The sequence below is a fragment of the Marmota flaviventris genome, chromosome 17 (genome assembly GCF_047511675.1).
Source record: "Marmota flaviventris isolate mMarFla1 chromosome 17, mMarFla1.hap1, whole genome shotgun sequence".
NCBI lineage: Eukaryota > Metazoa > Chordata > Mammalia > Rodentia > Sciuridae > Marmota > Marmota flaviventris.
Window position 1 is genome coordinate 65,102,882 of NC_092514.1, and position 15,874 is coordinate 65,118,755.

Consider the following 15,874-nt stretch of genomic DNA (forward strand, 5'->3'; position numbering starts at 1 on the left):
TTTCTCCTTTAGAGCCCCAGGATTCAATCATTGGGCCTCACCTTGATGGCCTTATCTAATCCTAGTCACCTCTGAGAGGTCTCACCTATAAACTCCATGGTTGGATTGTTTCCACCCTCTTAATACCTCACAGTGGGGCTAAAATTTCAACACAAGAGCCCCTGGGGGACATGCTGAAACCCTAACCACACCACAGCACCTTCTAATCTTGGGAAATCTGACCTAAGCCAAGCTTCAGATGACCCACCTCTGTCCTCCTTCCATGTCTGAAGATGTGTAAAAACCAAAGACATGGTTGGAGAGACAATTTTTCTGAATATCCCAGGTGATAAATACCTGTAATGAGGGCAAAAGATCTCTGAGAAAACTCCTACTAATAAAGAGTTACTGCAAACACATGCCGATAAGGATATTATTAGAAGCACAATTCCTTTGTGGAGTATTTGCTATCCTCTAAGACTTGGGAGGAGAAAAAATTTTATTTTCTTTTGACATTCTTTTAGATGAAAGGGAATTATTTCCCTTTCCTCACTATAAGCACTTAAACCTTCAACCAGGCTTTAAAAACTCAGGCAGCAGATTCCATACATGGTCTTATAATTTTATTTTTCAGAGCCAAATATAGCACACTAGTTACCTGAGAGCTGGTGCTCTGAGGCCACACTGACCCAGAATGGAGCCCAGTCTGAAAGCTGCTTGCTCTGGTCTTTGGTAGACCACCGGCTCTCAGTCAGCCCTGGTGTCAGCTGCAATGTGAGAATATTAATATTGAGACTATTACTATAGACTGGTTAGCAGGATGCTGGGTTCATGCTTGGTAAACATTCCTGCCAGTATCCATATCACCGTCATCGTTATTATTGTCCACATCCATGTGGCCACCATCATGGTTACTTCTTCTCCCTTGAAGAAATTACTTTATCCTCTGCCCTCAGTATCTTCCCGCCACTGAAAAAGGGACAGAGGTGAGCCTATTGATTCCATCTGTACTTTGCAAAAGGGCCATTAGGTGGGGCCCTGCTATCATCACCCAAGTCAGTAAGTGGCTCTGGCTTTGGACTTACCCGGGGAAAGGTGTGAGAGGACTATTGAATTCTGTGATTACTGCTCGGATTGATCAAAGGAACCCACTGGCTGTGGTGTAAGAGGCAGCCCAGAGTCTGCACTGGGTCCTGCATGATAATATAGCAATACCACAGGCTGGAGGGTGGACACTGTGGGAGGGCAGCAGGCCTCACAGAGGGAATGGAGGAACAAATGTCTTCCTTGGAAGGCAGAGCTCACTACTGAAAAGGCAGCATGTTTGGAACCACTAATCCATTTCTAGAAAATGATTTCAAAGACTCCTTGGGAGAAACTTAAAAGCACATTAAAATTCCTAGAGGTTAGAGCCAATGGTAGAGTACGTGGCTGTTCTTCCCAAGGCCTCCTCCTCCTTCCAGACTCACGCTTTCTAGCCACATGGCTCATTGATGATCTCTGTTGTTCACGGACCACCTCACCTAAACCTTACAGACCACACTCAGATACAACTTTACCCCAACTCACGCCCACACCTTGTGATTTCGGTGTCTGTTGGGCAGTGCACCAATGCCACAGGCCCAGCCTCCTGATTTTTTTTCCAGGTTCCCTCCAGGCTGCTGACTTCCATTCCATTTCAGCTAATCCCCACCAAGCTCTGCTGTGGTCCGAGTCTCCTGCAATTATTCCTCTTTTGAAAATCTGAAAATGAATTACTCTTTCTTCAACCCCTTGGTCCTTCTCTTCCTCTTGGTCCCAGGCCACCTTGCTCCTCTCACCTCAGTAAACTCTCCAATCCCCAAGAGCTTCTGCTGGACTCTAAGGCTCGTTTTTGACCTTCATTTGCTCAGATTTTCCATACCCGGTAGAACCCACCCTGAAAATAAATCCTGAATCAACTCAATCATTTCCGGTGCTGCTGCATGCCGGCTGCGAAGCACAGCTGGGAAGGAGATGCTGCCATTTGGGCTGGTGGCACTACTTGTTCAGAATTCCCCAAATCACCAGGCTGCCAAGACTGTCAGGCAGTCCGCTGGCTCTTCTCATCTATTTCTCACAAAGGTTTCTTCGACCTTCATTGACCCTCTCTCTTTTCTACCTTCTTCCTTCCCACTGGATGACCTTTCTTTCTGGAGTTATAGGAAGCTAGAGGTCAGTAGGCTTCTAGCCCCGCCCTCTGCGTCCACCTCCTACCTGGAGGTTCAGCCAAGAGTTAATGTTACTTGATGGGCCCCCACTTGCTTCTTAGGTCCCATGCTCTCCCTGGGCTTACTTTTAAAATCTATCCCTGACTTCTTTCAGCCATTGTTAGTAATGTAATAAGAACCCAACCATGTCATGGCTTAAATGTCCCCACCCAAACTCATGCTGAAATTTAATCCCTTGTTGCGATGTATTAAGAGTGAAAACTCAATCCAACTATGGTGTTTGGAGATGGGACTTTTGGGAGGTAATTAAGTTTAAATAAGGACATAGAGGTGGGGCATTGATCCAAAGGTGACGGCTTTATAAGTAAAGGGGAAGCCCAAGCTAGGTCAGTCTGTGTCAAATGTGATGTCCTGCACTGCTCTGGGGCTCTGCAGAGTGTCCTCACCATCAAAAGGGCTCACCAGGGGCTGGGGCTGGGAATCAGTGATAGAGTGCTTGCCTAGCATGTGTGAGGCACTGGGTTGGATCCTTAGCACCACATATAAATAAATGAATAAAATAAAGGTCCATCAATATCTAAAAAAAAAAAGAAAATTTAAAAAAAAGGACTCACCAGATGTGTTATCCAATCTTGACATTTCCAGCTTTTGGAATGGCAAGCTGAATAAACCTTTATTCTTTATAGATTATTCAGTTTATAATATTCAGTTACAGCTACAGAAAATGGGGTTACACATACCATTAGGGCTGTATGTGATCTCTTGAGAGTTAAAAAAAAAAAATCTTTGATAATCTGCAGTTTTCATTACAATGTGTCCAGCCATGGATTTATTTTTGCTTATCCCCTTAGTATTTAGAGAGGGATTAAAGGGTAGGCAGGCTGTTTGGGGATCAACTCCTACCACCCTGCTGGTTGACCTTGGGTAAGTTATACACATTCTCTCTTTTTAAGTGTAAAATGCACAGATCTCAGGGTTATGAGAGCATTGATGAGTTAATCCATGGGAAGCACACAGAATGGTATCTAGAAAATAAATGCCCAATAAGTATTATTATTATTATTGTTCAAAGTATACTTTCATAAAAGGATTTGCATCTGATTCTAGAAAATTCTTAGCTTTTATTTTTTCAAATATTGGTAGCTTTCTGCCACTTCCTCCATTATATTTTTATGCTCCCATAAGATAATTATGTAGAAACTCTTTCCACCTAATTTAACTCTGTTTTTCTCTTCTTTAGTGTGCTGCTGGGGATTGGACCCAGGGCCTCACACATGCTAGGCAAGTGCCCTACCACTAAGCCACGTCCCCAGTCCCCTTAACTATTTATTTATAAAAATAATTATTAGGGCTGTGAGTGTAGTTGAGTAGTAGAGCACACGCTTGCTGTGTGTCAGGCCCTGGGATCAATCCTCTGCAAACAAACAAACCCAAACCCAAACAAAAAAATCTCATTTTCACGCAATTAAATGGGTTGTATCCCTCAATACTATTTTCCAGTTCACTAATTATCTCTTCGGTGGTGTCTAGCCTTGGGTTTATCTTATTTACTAAGTCTCCCATTTCAATCACTCAATCTCCAAATTTCTAAATGATTCTTTTTAAAATACTCACTTCTTGTTTCTTTTTCTTCTTTATTTTCCATTTTTTAAAAAATGGACACTCTTTATTTTTCCCTTGGAGCCACCCAACATACTATTTCAACCAGATTCACCTAAAAAATTGTTTTCACTTCTAGCAAATTCATGTTCCAACAATTAGCCATCTTGGCTATCTTTATTAATACTAGGCTTGCAGGGTCTTTTGTTGTTGCTGTTGCTGTCTGTCTTTTCCATCTTCAGTCTTCTCACTCCTTGTGCCAGTCCATAGGTTTCACACCTGCCCTCCTTGAGCAAAATCTCAACTTCAAGCCACAGTCAGGCAGCAACTCTGGGGGCTTCTTATAGCCTCCTTGTACCAGCAGGAGCCCCACCCCTGCCTCCTTCATAGAGTGAACCTGGCTCTGCTCTCCCATTTTACATGGTCACTGTTAGTCCCATCATCTTATAGAACTCACATCAAAGCCTGCCACTACCTGTCCCCAGACCCCAGCCACTCCACACCCACCTCTGTCCTCCCAGGTTTCTGATCTATAAGTCTAGCTCTATCAATCTGGCTTCCTCTTTTGATATTTTATCTGTCATTGTTGTTTGGAATACAGGAGATGCATTAGAACGTGAGCCCGTTTCCCATTGAGACAGGATGTCCTGCAAAGGCTTCTCCCTTCCCTGGGTCCCTTTCTGATCCATTATTTTCCTTCCGCTCACAGCCAAACATCTGGGAATTCTTCTCTGGTACAGTACAAGCTGGCTTCTGCCCCCACCATTTCAATCGTTGTCATAAAGGTCACCAATGACCTTCTTATTTCTCAATCCCTCAGGACCTTTAAATTCTGTGTTCACTGGACTTGGTTGATGTTGTCATTTGGTGACAATGTCTTCCTGGGTGTTCTCACTCTCCTGGGTCTCGGTGACCCAAGCATTCCACTCTCCTGCATCTCTCAGAGCACTCTTCTTACCCATCCTCATGAAATGCTCTTTTCACTTCTCTCTCTTTACATATCGGTCTTCCCTGAATCTCTTTTTTACCATTCTTGTGTTCTTGTGAAAATATCCTCCTTTCCCACGGTTTCAAAACTACCTTTACTTTTTGACTTCCAAATCTATATCTCTAGGTTTTGGATTTGCATTTATGTATCTAATTTCCTACTGGTTATTTTCACTAAAATTTCCATGAGCATTTCAAGTTCAACTGACAAAAACTGAACTGCTCAACCTCTCTTATCTTGGTCTTCTCTTGCTATAAAAAAATACCCTAGACTGGGTGGCTTATGCACAATAGAAATTTATTTCTTACAGTTCTAGAGGCTGGGAAGTCCAAGATCAAGCCAGTTTTGGTATTTGGAAAAGGCACACTTTGTGGCTCATGGATGGTACCTTCTTGCAGAGTCCTCACATGGTGGAGGGAATAAGGATCTCTGTGTAGCCTCTTTTTTTTAAATATACATTTTTTTTAGTTATATATGGACACAATACCTTTATTTTTATGTGGTGCTGAGGACTGAACCCAGCACCCTCCATATGTGAGGCGAGCACTCCACCACTGAGCCACAACCCCAGCCCTCTTTTGTAAGGGCACCGATCTTTTTTATGACAGCTCCACCCTTAAGGCTACCACCTCCCAAAGGCTCTGCCTCCTAATATCATCACCTTGTGTGTGTGTGTGTGTGTGTGTGTGTGTGTGTGTGTGTGTGTAGGATTTCAACAGGAAATTGGTGGGGAGAAGAGAGAACACAAACACTTGGACCAGTGTCTCCTAAGCCACTTGAAAATATTCCTTGTTATAGTTGGTGACACCAATTCCATCAGTGACAAAAACTTGAATTAAAACTAAGTAGTTGACCCTAGAGCCAGATGCCCCATCCCATTTCCTAATTAATCCTCTCCATCCCTACAGTCACTGCTTTAAATCTTGGGACAATCTCCCCTTCATCTGAGACACTGTCAAAGTCTCTTGTGTTCTCATTAACCTCTCTCTGTCCTTCCAGACTCAGTGTGGACCAAATCAGGCTGCAATGAATGACAGCATTTGCCTCCCTATCAGATTGACAACTTCTGGTGCCAAGTAGATGTTCCACAAACGTTTCTTGTATGATGAATTAATGCACCATTGAGACAATTCTCTATTTTCAATATAAAACAAAGGATGTCTCAGATTCTCACCCTGAACAAGGGTAAGGACATGGAATTGAGGAATATAATGGTTATTTACTAAACATCTATGACCTGTCAGAAAGGACACATGGCTTATATCCATTTGATTCAGAACATTCTTTGTCATTTAAAAAACCAACTCAAGGGAGGAAGAGTCTTTAAGCCACAAGAATTTAGTAGGTCTCTAGGGAATAAAGACTACCCAAGGGAATAATCTTCAAACCAGAAGACTTTACAGTCTTGTTATTTCAAAACACTGGATGGGAAAACATGAGTCTATCTAGGTCTGTTGAAAACAGGTCTGACTCTATCTCTCCAGCCAGTGTTGACAGCCCTTGAGACGCTGTAGGCCTCTTGAAGTACATCAGCTGACCTCACAGCAGGAGAAACTGTTCAAGTCCGGGAACATTTTTGCCCAATAAAACCACTTCTCGGCTTTGTCCAAGTAACTAAACATTCATTATCTGTAGGGGCGCTAGTTTGGTATGAGATAAAACAGGAAGAGTTGGAAAGTCCTTTACACTGGGCATCCCTAGTTGCACAAGGGCGTAATACGATTTTTATCCATTGTACATTATGTTCCTTGTCTGACAACCCATGGTGTAAATGTACAAAAGAGGGTACTACAAGCCACAGTCTTCAGGGCTGTTAGGGAACACATCTGGCAAAAAAACATAACTCTCAAAAATCTGTATCCGGAAGGAGTCACTGATTAGTTTTTGATCCTTAAACATAGGAAAGAGTAATGTTTTTGTTTCCAATAGTAAGATTTTTCAAATAACAAGCACATCTTACAAAAAAGAGGCAGGATGAAGTTATATAAACTTTTAGCCAAAGCAGAATAATGTCACTCCTAAGTACCATATGATTACTTTTTCCTTTTTTGAAATCAATTTCCTTTTCTTCTTTTCCTACGGATTTAACTCAGGGCTGTGCATATGCTAAACACACACTCTACCAGTGAGCTACACCCCCAGCCCAGCAATACTGTTTTCTGTTATAAAAAGCCCCAACAAAGCCATAACATGTGTGTGACTAGTATATTATCCATTCCAAGACACCCAGATGGCTCTAAGCAAATTTAGTTGGGTGCTGAAAACAAGGCTTCCTCCATAGATCAAAATTAAGTTACTAGAAAAAGCAAATCTTTCCAGGGTCCTTCATTCCCAAGGACCTTCCTTATTGTTTCATATTTCATTTCAGTATTTCACTCTAGTTTTGACATGCTGACCAAGGTGAAGTCAGTAACAAACTCATGAGGTTTCTGAACCTAGATATGATAATAAACCATTTCAGCACTGAGCGATCAATTATGTGGTTTCACCCAGAAGTACCTATTCCGTGATGGTATTTAGCAGTGCTTTTCAACGTCTATTTGTTAATAATCTGATGGGCATAACTCGAGATAATTAAAATTACTCCACATAATGGTTTTCATATTCCAAAGGTATTTATGACCATCTCTTTAAAGGGCCAGGAAACACCAGGAAATAGTTTCTGATACAGCTCCATAAAGTTTACATTTAATAAGTTTATGTGCCAAATCTTCATAAAATCTGATGGAATATAAATAGGTCTTCAATAGGTACTAGTGGGGAAATATGATTTAAATATGATCTAACAGCTTAATATTGTTCAGATGGCATTGTTATCAGTCTCAGAAGATCAAGTACAGAATTTGGTGGGCAACACCTGCCACTCTGGTTGGTTAGGAAGCAGAGCCTGTGTGTAAGCAGAGGAGCAGATGGAAGCAGCGCTTTCAGTGTATCAAAAGGAAAAACTTACTTTGAAACTGTGTTCATTGGAAATCATTGACTTCTTTACCCTAAGCTCAGCTTCTACAACCCCCTAGCCCCACATTTTTTTACAGACTAAAATACTAGCCAAGACATTGTCCTTGAAGCTGTGTTTATCAGATAGATGCCACACAGGGATTTTTAGGGAGCAATCCCTCTTACAATAATGATGGCTCTGAACCTACACAGGAAAGAAGATTCAACTGTTCCTCTTTCAGAGAACTGTCAAGTCATTTGCATTACTAGGAAGTCCAGCAGTGCCTTGGAAAAAGTTAACAAACAACCTTCCAGGACTGAACAGTGGAATAACTTATCACTCAGTGATTTTTCTATGGTAGAATCCAGTTCAGTGTGCACATTTTGTATGCAAACACCTTGCAGTGCTTAAGTTCACTTATGACTGACATCTTGACGGACATCTCAACATCCTGGGAAGGAAGGGGTATCATGCCAAATTAACTCATGAATTCACTGAATCTAAGATGCCACCAGTTATACCACTGCCATCCAAAAAAAAAGCGCTATCATGAATGTATCTTTTAAAAAAAATATTTATTTTTTAGTTGTAGTTGGACACAATATATTTATTTTGTTCATTTATTTTTATGTGGTGCTGAGAATCGAACCCAGGGCCTTGCACATGCTAGGCGAGCGCTCTACCTCTGAGCCACAACCCCAGCCCCTCATGTATGTATCTTAAGATGCAATCAACTCTAACATATTTCACTTTTAGGGTTACTAAAATATGAAAATCAATGGCCATATTAGAATTGGTGAAATATGGAAACACCAGTCATGGCAAATGTTTAACACCTGCTATGGGTACCAAATATGGTTCTGTGCCCTCTTCATGATTCATACAGTTAACCTTGTATGAGTAGGAATTATGATACCTGTCACATAGAGATGAAGGAACATGTCTGAACCAGCTGCTAAGTGGCTGATCTGGGAATTCCATTGGTCAGCCTCCTTTCTCCATCATGCCTTTATCTTATTGATTACTAACTTGACTGACAGGACAGGGGGATCAAACCTTTTGAGGTAGAGCTATACCATACAGGATCCCCTACAGGAGAGTAAGACTCAAGGAAAGACTGTCTCTGAAACCAAAACTCCCCACCTCAGGGTAAAGGCCACTGGGCAAAGGGTCCGGTGCTTGGGCCAGTAGCCACTCCCTCCTCCTGGAAAAGTAAACTCAAGAGCCTCCAGGGACATGTGACTTTATCAACTCATGTCTAAGGATGCCTGTGGATGGTGGAAAAATAAATAGGGATTGTGGACTTTGGAAATGTGAACACCAAGAATCATATTAAAAGCAGCCACCCACCTCAACTCAAGATGAACATATGCAAACATTTTGTCATATTTTCATTCCAATTCTACCCCCTTTTTAAAAAAGAAATTTACACCTGACAGTTGAAAGCCCTTTTTCCACTCCAAACTGACAGTTATTGTAAGTCTGTAAATCTGGTCCACATTTTTTAGTAAACTTTACACACACACACATACACACACACACACACATAAATTTTTTTCCCCATATAGGGGATCTAACTCAGGGGCACTTAACCACTGAACCACGTCCCCAGCCCTTTTATTTATTTATTTTTATTTGTAGATGGACACAAAACCTTTATTTTATTTTAATATTTATTTTTAGTTTTAGGTGAACACAATATCTTTATTTATTTTATGTGGTGCTAAGGATCGAACCCAGTGCCTCATGCATGCTAGGCTAGCATTCTACCACTGAGCCCCAGCCCCAGCCTTATTTTATTAGTTTTATGTGGTGCTGATGATCAAACCCAGTACCTAATTAATTATTACTGATATTTGGGATAATATTGATATTTATATGAATCTGACATCCAGTAACCCTGCTGAACTTAATATTTTTAATTATATAATATTTTAACAATTAAAGAGAATTTTAAAATTGTCTTAGATTTTCAATTTAGACATTGTCTACAAATGGCAAAACATTTAATCTTTATTTATTTTTTATTTTTTTTTTCAGTTTATTAATATGCTATTTTATTTTATTTTTTTTTAAATTTTTTATTGTTGGCTGTTCAAAACATTACATAGTTCTTGATATATCATATTTCACACTTTGATTCAAGTGGGTTATGAGCTCCCATTTTTACCCCATATACAGATTGCAGAATCACATCAGTTACACATCCATTGATTTACATATTGCCATACTAGTGTCTGTTGTGTTCTGCTGCCTTTCCTATCCTCTACTATCCCCCCTCCCCTCCCCTCCCCTCCCCTCTTCTCTCTCTGCCCCCTCTACTGACATTCATTTGTCCCCCTTGTATTATTTTTCCCTTTCCCCTCACTTCCTCTTGTATGTACTTTTGTATAACTCTGAGGGTCTCCTTCCATTTCCATGCAATTTCCCTTCTCTCTCCCTTTCCCTCCCACCTCTCATCCCTGTTTAATGTTAATCTTCTTCTCATGCTCTTCGACCCTACTCTGTTCTTAGTTACTCTCCTTATATCAAAGAAGACATTTGGCATTTGTTTTTTAGGGATTGGCTAGCTTCACTTAGCATAATCTGCTCTAATGCCATCCATTTCCCTGTAAATTCTATGATTTTGTCATTTTTTAATGCAGAGTAATACTCCATTGTGTATAAATGCCACATTTTTTTTATCCATTCATCTATTGAAGGGCATCTAGGTTGGTTCCACAGTCTTGCTATTGTGAATTGTGCTGCTATGAACATCGATGTAGCAGTGTCCCTGTAGCATGCTCTTTTTAGGTCTTTAGGGAATAGACCGAGAAGGGGAATAGCTGGGTCAAATGGTGGCTCCATTCCCAGCTTTCCAAGAAATCTCCATACTGCTTTCCAAATTGGCTGCACCAATTTGCAGTCCCACCAGCAATGTACAAGTGTACCCTTTTCCCCACATCCTCGCCAGCACTTGTTGTTGTTTGACTTCATAATGGCTGCCAATCTAACTGGAGTGAGATGGTATCTTAGGGTGGTTTTGATTTGCATTTCTCTGACTGCTAGAGATGGTGAGCATTTTTTCATGTACTTGTTGATTGATTGTATGTCCTCCTCTGAGAAGTGTCTGTTCAGGTCCTTGGCCCATTTGTTGATTGGGTTGTTTGTTCTCTTATTGTCTAATTTTTTGAGTTCTTTGTATACTCTGGATATTAGGGCTCTATCTGAAGTGTGAGGAGTAAAGATTTGTTCCCAGGATGTAGGCTCTCTATTTACCTCTCTTATTGTTTCTTTTGCTGAGAAAAAACTTTTTAGTTTGAGTAAGTCCCATTTGTTGATTCTAGTTATTAACTTTTGTGCTATGGGTGTCCTATTGAGGAATTTGGAGCCCGACCCCACAGTATGTAGATCGTAGCCAACTTTTTCTTCTATCAGACGGCGTGTCTCTGATTTGATATCAAGCTCCTTGATCCATTTTGAATTAACTTTTGTGCATGGCGAGAGAAAGGGATTCAGTTTCATTTTGTTGCATATGGATTTCCAGTTTTCCCAGCACCATTTGTTGAAGATGCTATCCTTCCTCCATTGCATGCTTTTAGCCCCTTTATCAAATATAAGGTAGTTGTAGTTTTGTGGATTGGTTTCTGTGTCCTCTATTCTGTACCATTGGTCCACCTGCCTGTTTTGGTACCAGTACCATGCTGTTTTTGTTACTATTGCTCTGTAGTATAGTTTGAAGTCTGGTATCGCTATACCGCCTGATTCACACTTCCTGCTTAGCATTGTTTTTGCTATTCTGGGTCTTTTATTTTTCCATATGAATTTCATGATTGCTTTCTCTATTTCTACAAGAAATGCCGTTGGGATTTTGATTGGCATTGCATTAAACCTATAGAGAACTTTTGGTAATATCGCCATTTTGATGATGTTAGTTCTGCCTATCCATGAACAGGGTATATTTTTCCATCTTCTAAGATCTTCTTCTATTTCTCTCTTTAGGGTTCTGTAGTTTTCATTGTATAAGTCTTTCACCTCTTTTGTTAGGTTGATTCCCAAGTATTTTATTTTTTTTGAAGATATTGTGAATGGAGTGGTTGTCCTCATTTCCATTTTAGAGGATTTGTCGCTGATATACAGGAATGCCTTTGATTTATGCGTGTTGATTTTATATCCTGCCACTTTGCTGAATTCATTTATTAGCTCTAATAGTTTCTTTGTAGACCCTTTTGGGTCTGCTAGGTATAGAATCATGTCATCTGCAAATAGTGATAATTTAAGTTCTTCTTTTCCTATTTTGATGCCTTTAATTTCTTTCGTCTGTCTAATTGCTCTGGCCAGTGTTTCGAGAACTATGTTGAACAGAAGTGGTGAGAGAGGGCATCCCTGTCTTGTTCCAGATTTTAGAGGGAATGCCTTCAATTTTTCTCCATTCAGAATGATGCTAGCCTGAGGCTTAGCATAGATTGCTTTTACAATATTGAGGTATGTTCCTGTTATCCCTAGTTTTTCTAGAGTTTTGAACATAAAGGGATGCTGTACTTTGTTGAATGCTTTTTCCGCATCTATCGAGATGATCATATGGTTCTTATTTTTAAGTCTATTGATGTGGTGAATAACATTTATTGATTTCCGTATATTGAACCAGCCTTGCATCCCAGGGATGAATCCTACTTGATCATGGTGCACAATTTTTTTGATATGTTTTTGTATCCAATTCGCCAGAATTTTATTGAGGATTTTTGCATCTAGGTTCATTAGAGATATTGGTCTGTAGTTTTCTTTCTTTGAAGTGTCTTTGTCTGGTTTAGGTATCAGGGTGATGTTGGCCTCGTAGAGTGAATTTGGAAGTTCTCCCTCTTTTTCTATTTCCTGAAGTAGCTTGAAAAGTATTGGTATTAGTTCCTCTTTAAAGGTTTTGTAAAACTCTGCTGTATACCCATCCGGTCCTGGGCTTTTCTTAGTTGGTAGTCTTTTGATGGTTTCTTCTATTTCCTCAATTGATATTGGTCTGTTTAGGCTGTCTATATCCTCCTGACTCAATCTGGGCAGATCATATGACTTAAGAAATTTATCAATGCCTTCTAGGTTATTAATTGTGTTATTGAGTTCTATAGTTTCCTTATTCAACTTTTGTTTGGAAGATCTGTCCAGTGGCAAGAGAGGTGTGTTGAAGTCTCCCATGATTATTGTATGGTGGTCTATTAGACTCTTGAACTTGAGAAGAGTTTATTTGATGAACATAGCTGCACCATTGTTTGGGGCATATATATTTATGATTGTTATGTCTTGTTGGTGTATGGTTCCCTTAAGCAGTATGTAGTGTCCCTCTTTATCCCTTTTGATTAACTTTGGCTTGAAATCTATTTTATTTGATATGAGTATGGACACTCCCGCTTGTTTCCGAAGTCCATATGAGTGATATGATTTTTCCCAACCTTTCACCTTCAGCCTATGTATGTCTTTTCCTATCAAATGCGTCTCCTGTAGGCAGCATATTGTTGGGTCTTGTTTTGTGATCCATTCTACTAGCCTGTGTCTCTTGATTAGTGAGTTTAAGCCATTAACATTTAGGGTTATTATTGAGATATGGGTTGTTCTTCCAGCCATATTTGTTTATTTATGTTACTAAACATGGTTTGTTTTCCTCTTTGATTATTTTTCCCCCCTTTACTGTCCTACCTCCCACTATTGGTTTTCATTGTTATTTTCCATTTCCTCTTCCTGTAATGTTTTGCCAAGGATGTTTTGAAGAGATGGTTTTCTAGCTGCAAATTCTTTTAACTTTTGTTTATCGTGGAAGGTTTTAATTTCATCTTCCATCCTGAAGCTTAATTTCACTGGAAACACAATTCTTGGTTGGAACCCATTTTCTTTCAGTGTTTGAAATATGTTATTCCAGGATCTTCTAGCTTTCAGAGTCTGTGTTGAAAGATCAGCTGTTATCCTGATTGGCTTACCCCTAAATGTGATCTGCTTCCTTTCTCTTGTAGCTTTTAAAATTCTCTCCTTATTCTGTATGTTGGGCATCTTCATTATAATGTGTCTAGGTGTGGGTCTAACATTTAATCTTTAATTATATTCTTTATGCCATTCATTCATTTCAATTTTAATAAGTCATCTTACATTTAAATTTTAATATATTTTCAAATTTAGTAAAATATTTTGAGAACTGTAAAAAAAAAAAAAACAAAAAAACTTCTGAAAACCCCTTACCCTCATTCATGAATCACTAACATCTTCCTTATTCTGCCTTGTTCAAAGGTATCATGTCCCTTTACTCTTAAATATTCCAGGATAAGCTTCCAAACAAAAGATAATTTTCTTACATTACTACAGTACAATGATCAAAATAAGGAAGTTTAACACTGACATAATTCTATCACCTAAGCCATAATCCACATTTGAATTTTGCTAATGACCCAGTAACCTCCAGTTCAGGGGTCAGTCCAAGATTAGATATTCCATTAGCTGTCTGGTCTCTCTAGTCTCATTATTATTATTATTATTATTATTATTATTATTATTATGGTGGTGGTGGTGGTACTGGGATAGAACCCAGGGGTGCTCTACTATTGAGCTACATCCATAACATATTTTTTGTTTTGTTTTGTTATTTTGAAGATAGGTTTTGCTAAGTTCCCAGAGCTTGCCTTGACCTCAGGATCCTCCTGCCTCTCTCAAGTAGCTGGTATTATAGGCATTACACCAGGCTTCCCTTTTGTAAAATTATTTATATTTCTCCTTCCCATTAATAATTTGCAGATAAATACTTTAAGATTACATAAAAATCTTGTTTCATATCAAAATTTCATGCTAGTTTCAATATCCAGTGATGTTTACTTCATAAATCAATTATGATGTTACAAATGGTGATTTTCTTCTGTTTCATTTTTCTTCTACATTTGTTCATTTGCTCATTTAACATTACACAGAAAATACCTTCAGTGTTGTTAGCCCATACTAAGGTAAAAAATAAACTTATGATTAGGAATTCAATATTTATTTACAATTCTTATTGTTTTTAGACTGAGGGTACAAAGTCAACATTCTGTGGAATCAAAGACTACTTGGGGTAGGTTTTTTTTTCCCTTCCCCTTCATTGTGGTTATTTTATTAATTTAAAATATATTTAAATTCACTTATTTCTGTTTATGGCCAATCTCATTAGTTTCCATTTCCTTTTCTAAAACAAATAGATCATGTACACTTTTTAATGTAAATCCATGGAGTTTGCACAAATTTGTATGTCATCATGGTGCAGGGACCTTATTTTCTCTGTATCATTCCAGTTTTAGCACATGTACCACCAAAGTAGATATTCTTTTTCTTTTCATATTACATTATCTTATTGCTTTCTAAAATATTGGATAGTAGGCATCCTCTTCTTGTTCCTGACTTGCTTTAATGACTTATATTTCAACACAAACTTCTATGAGCATCTACCCCATACCAGGTATTCCGGATAAAACCCTGCACAAGGACGACATGGTGTCTGCCCTCACAGAGCTCTAACTTGGTTGGAAAGAGGGACAGTTAAATGAGCAACTCAATATAGCGTGAGTATGGTGGTTGGGGAGGAACTAACTATTTGTTGTAGAAATATACAGGTGAGATGCCTACCCAGACTCTAGCTCTTAGTACAGTTGTATACTTACAAGTCTAGTCTTAAACATCTCCACAGGACTGCGAAACTCTAGGGCACAGCTGGGAGTGCAAAATTACTCAGAACCTAGGGTTCCTAAAATGCAAAAAGCCCTCCTCTTCATAAACACCTTTTGGGTAAATAGAAAACAGTGATGATTAGGCTCTTTTTCTGTTTCACTAATGAAATCTGGACATAACAGATGATAGAGAAGATGTAAAACTTTTGCTATGTTGCACCACACAGAAAAATGAAAGACTTATTGTGTGACCTTGTGTAAATTTATTTAAATTCCATTGCAACAGGTAAATAGCTCTTTGTTATTATAAGACTTTTTTTTTTTTTTTTTGTATTGAAGATTGAACGCAGGACACTTAACTACTGAGCCACATCCCCAACCCTTTTTTATCTTTTATTTTAAGACATAGTCTCAGTAAGTTGTTTAGGGTCTCACTAATTTTCTGAGACTGGCCTCCAACTTGTGATCCTCCTGCCTCAGCGTCCCAAGTTGCTGGGATTATAGGCATGTGTCACTATGCTTGGCTATTAAACCTTTT

The 15,874-nt window shown here is 39.2% G+C and overlaps 1 protein-coding gene and 1 non-coding gene across 2 annotated transcripts in view; both read right to left on the reverse strand.

Annotated features, from left to right (window-relative positions):
* Pitpnc1 (phosphatidylinositol transfer protein cytoplasmic 1) overlaps nucleotides 1-15,874 on the reverse strand; it is a 254,083-nt gene that overhangs the window by 70,224 nt on the left and 167,985 nt on the right. The gene's annotated exons all lie outside the window — the stretch shown is intronic.
* Nucleotides 14,892-14,994, reverse strand: LOC114101361 (U6 spliceosomal RNA). The gene has a single exon (XR_003584280.1). It is a non-coding gene; the product is annotated as a U6 spliceosomal RNA (small nuclear RNA).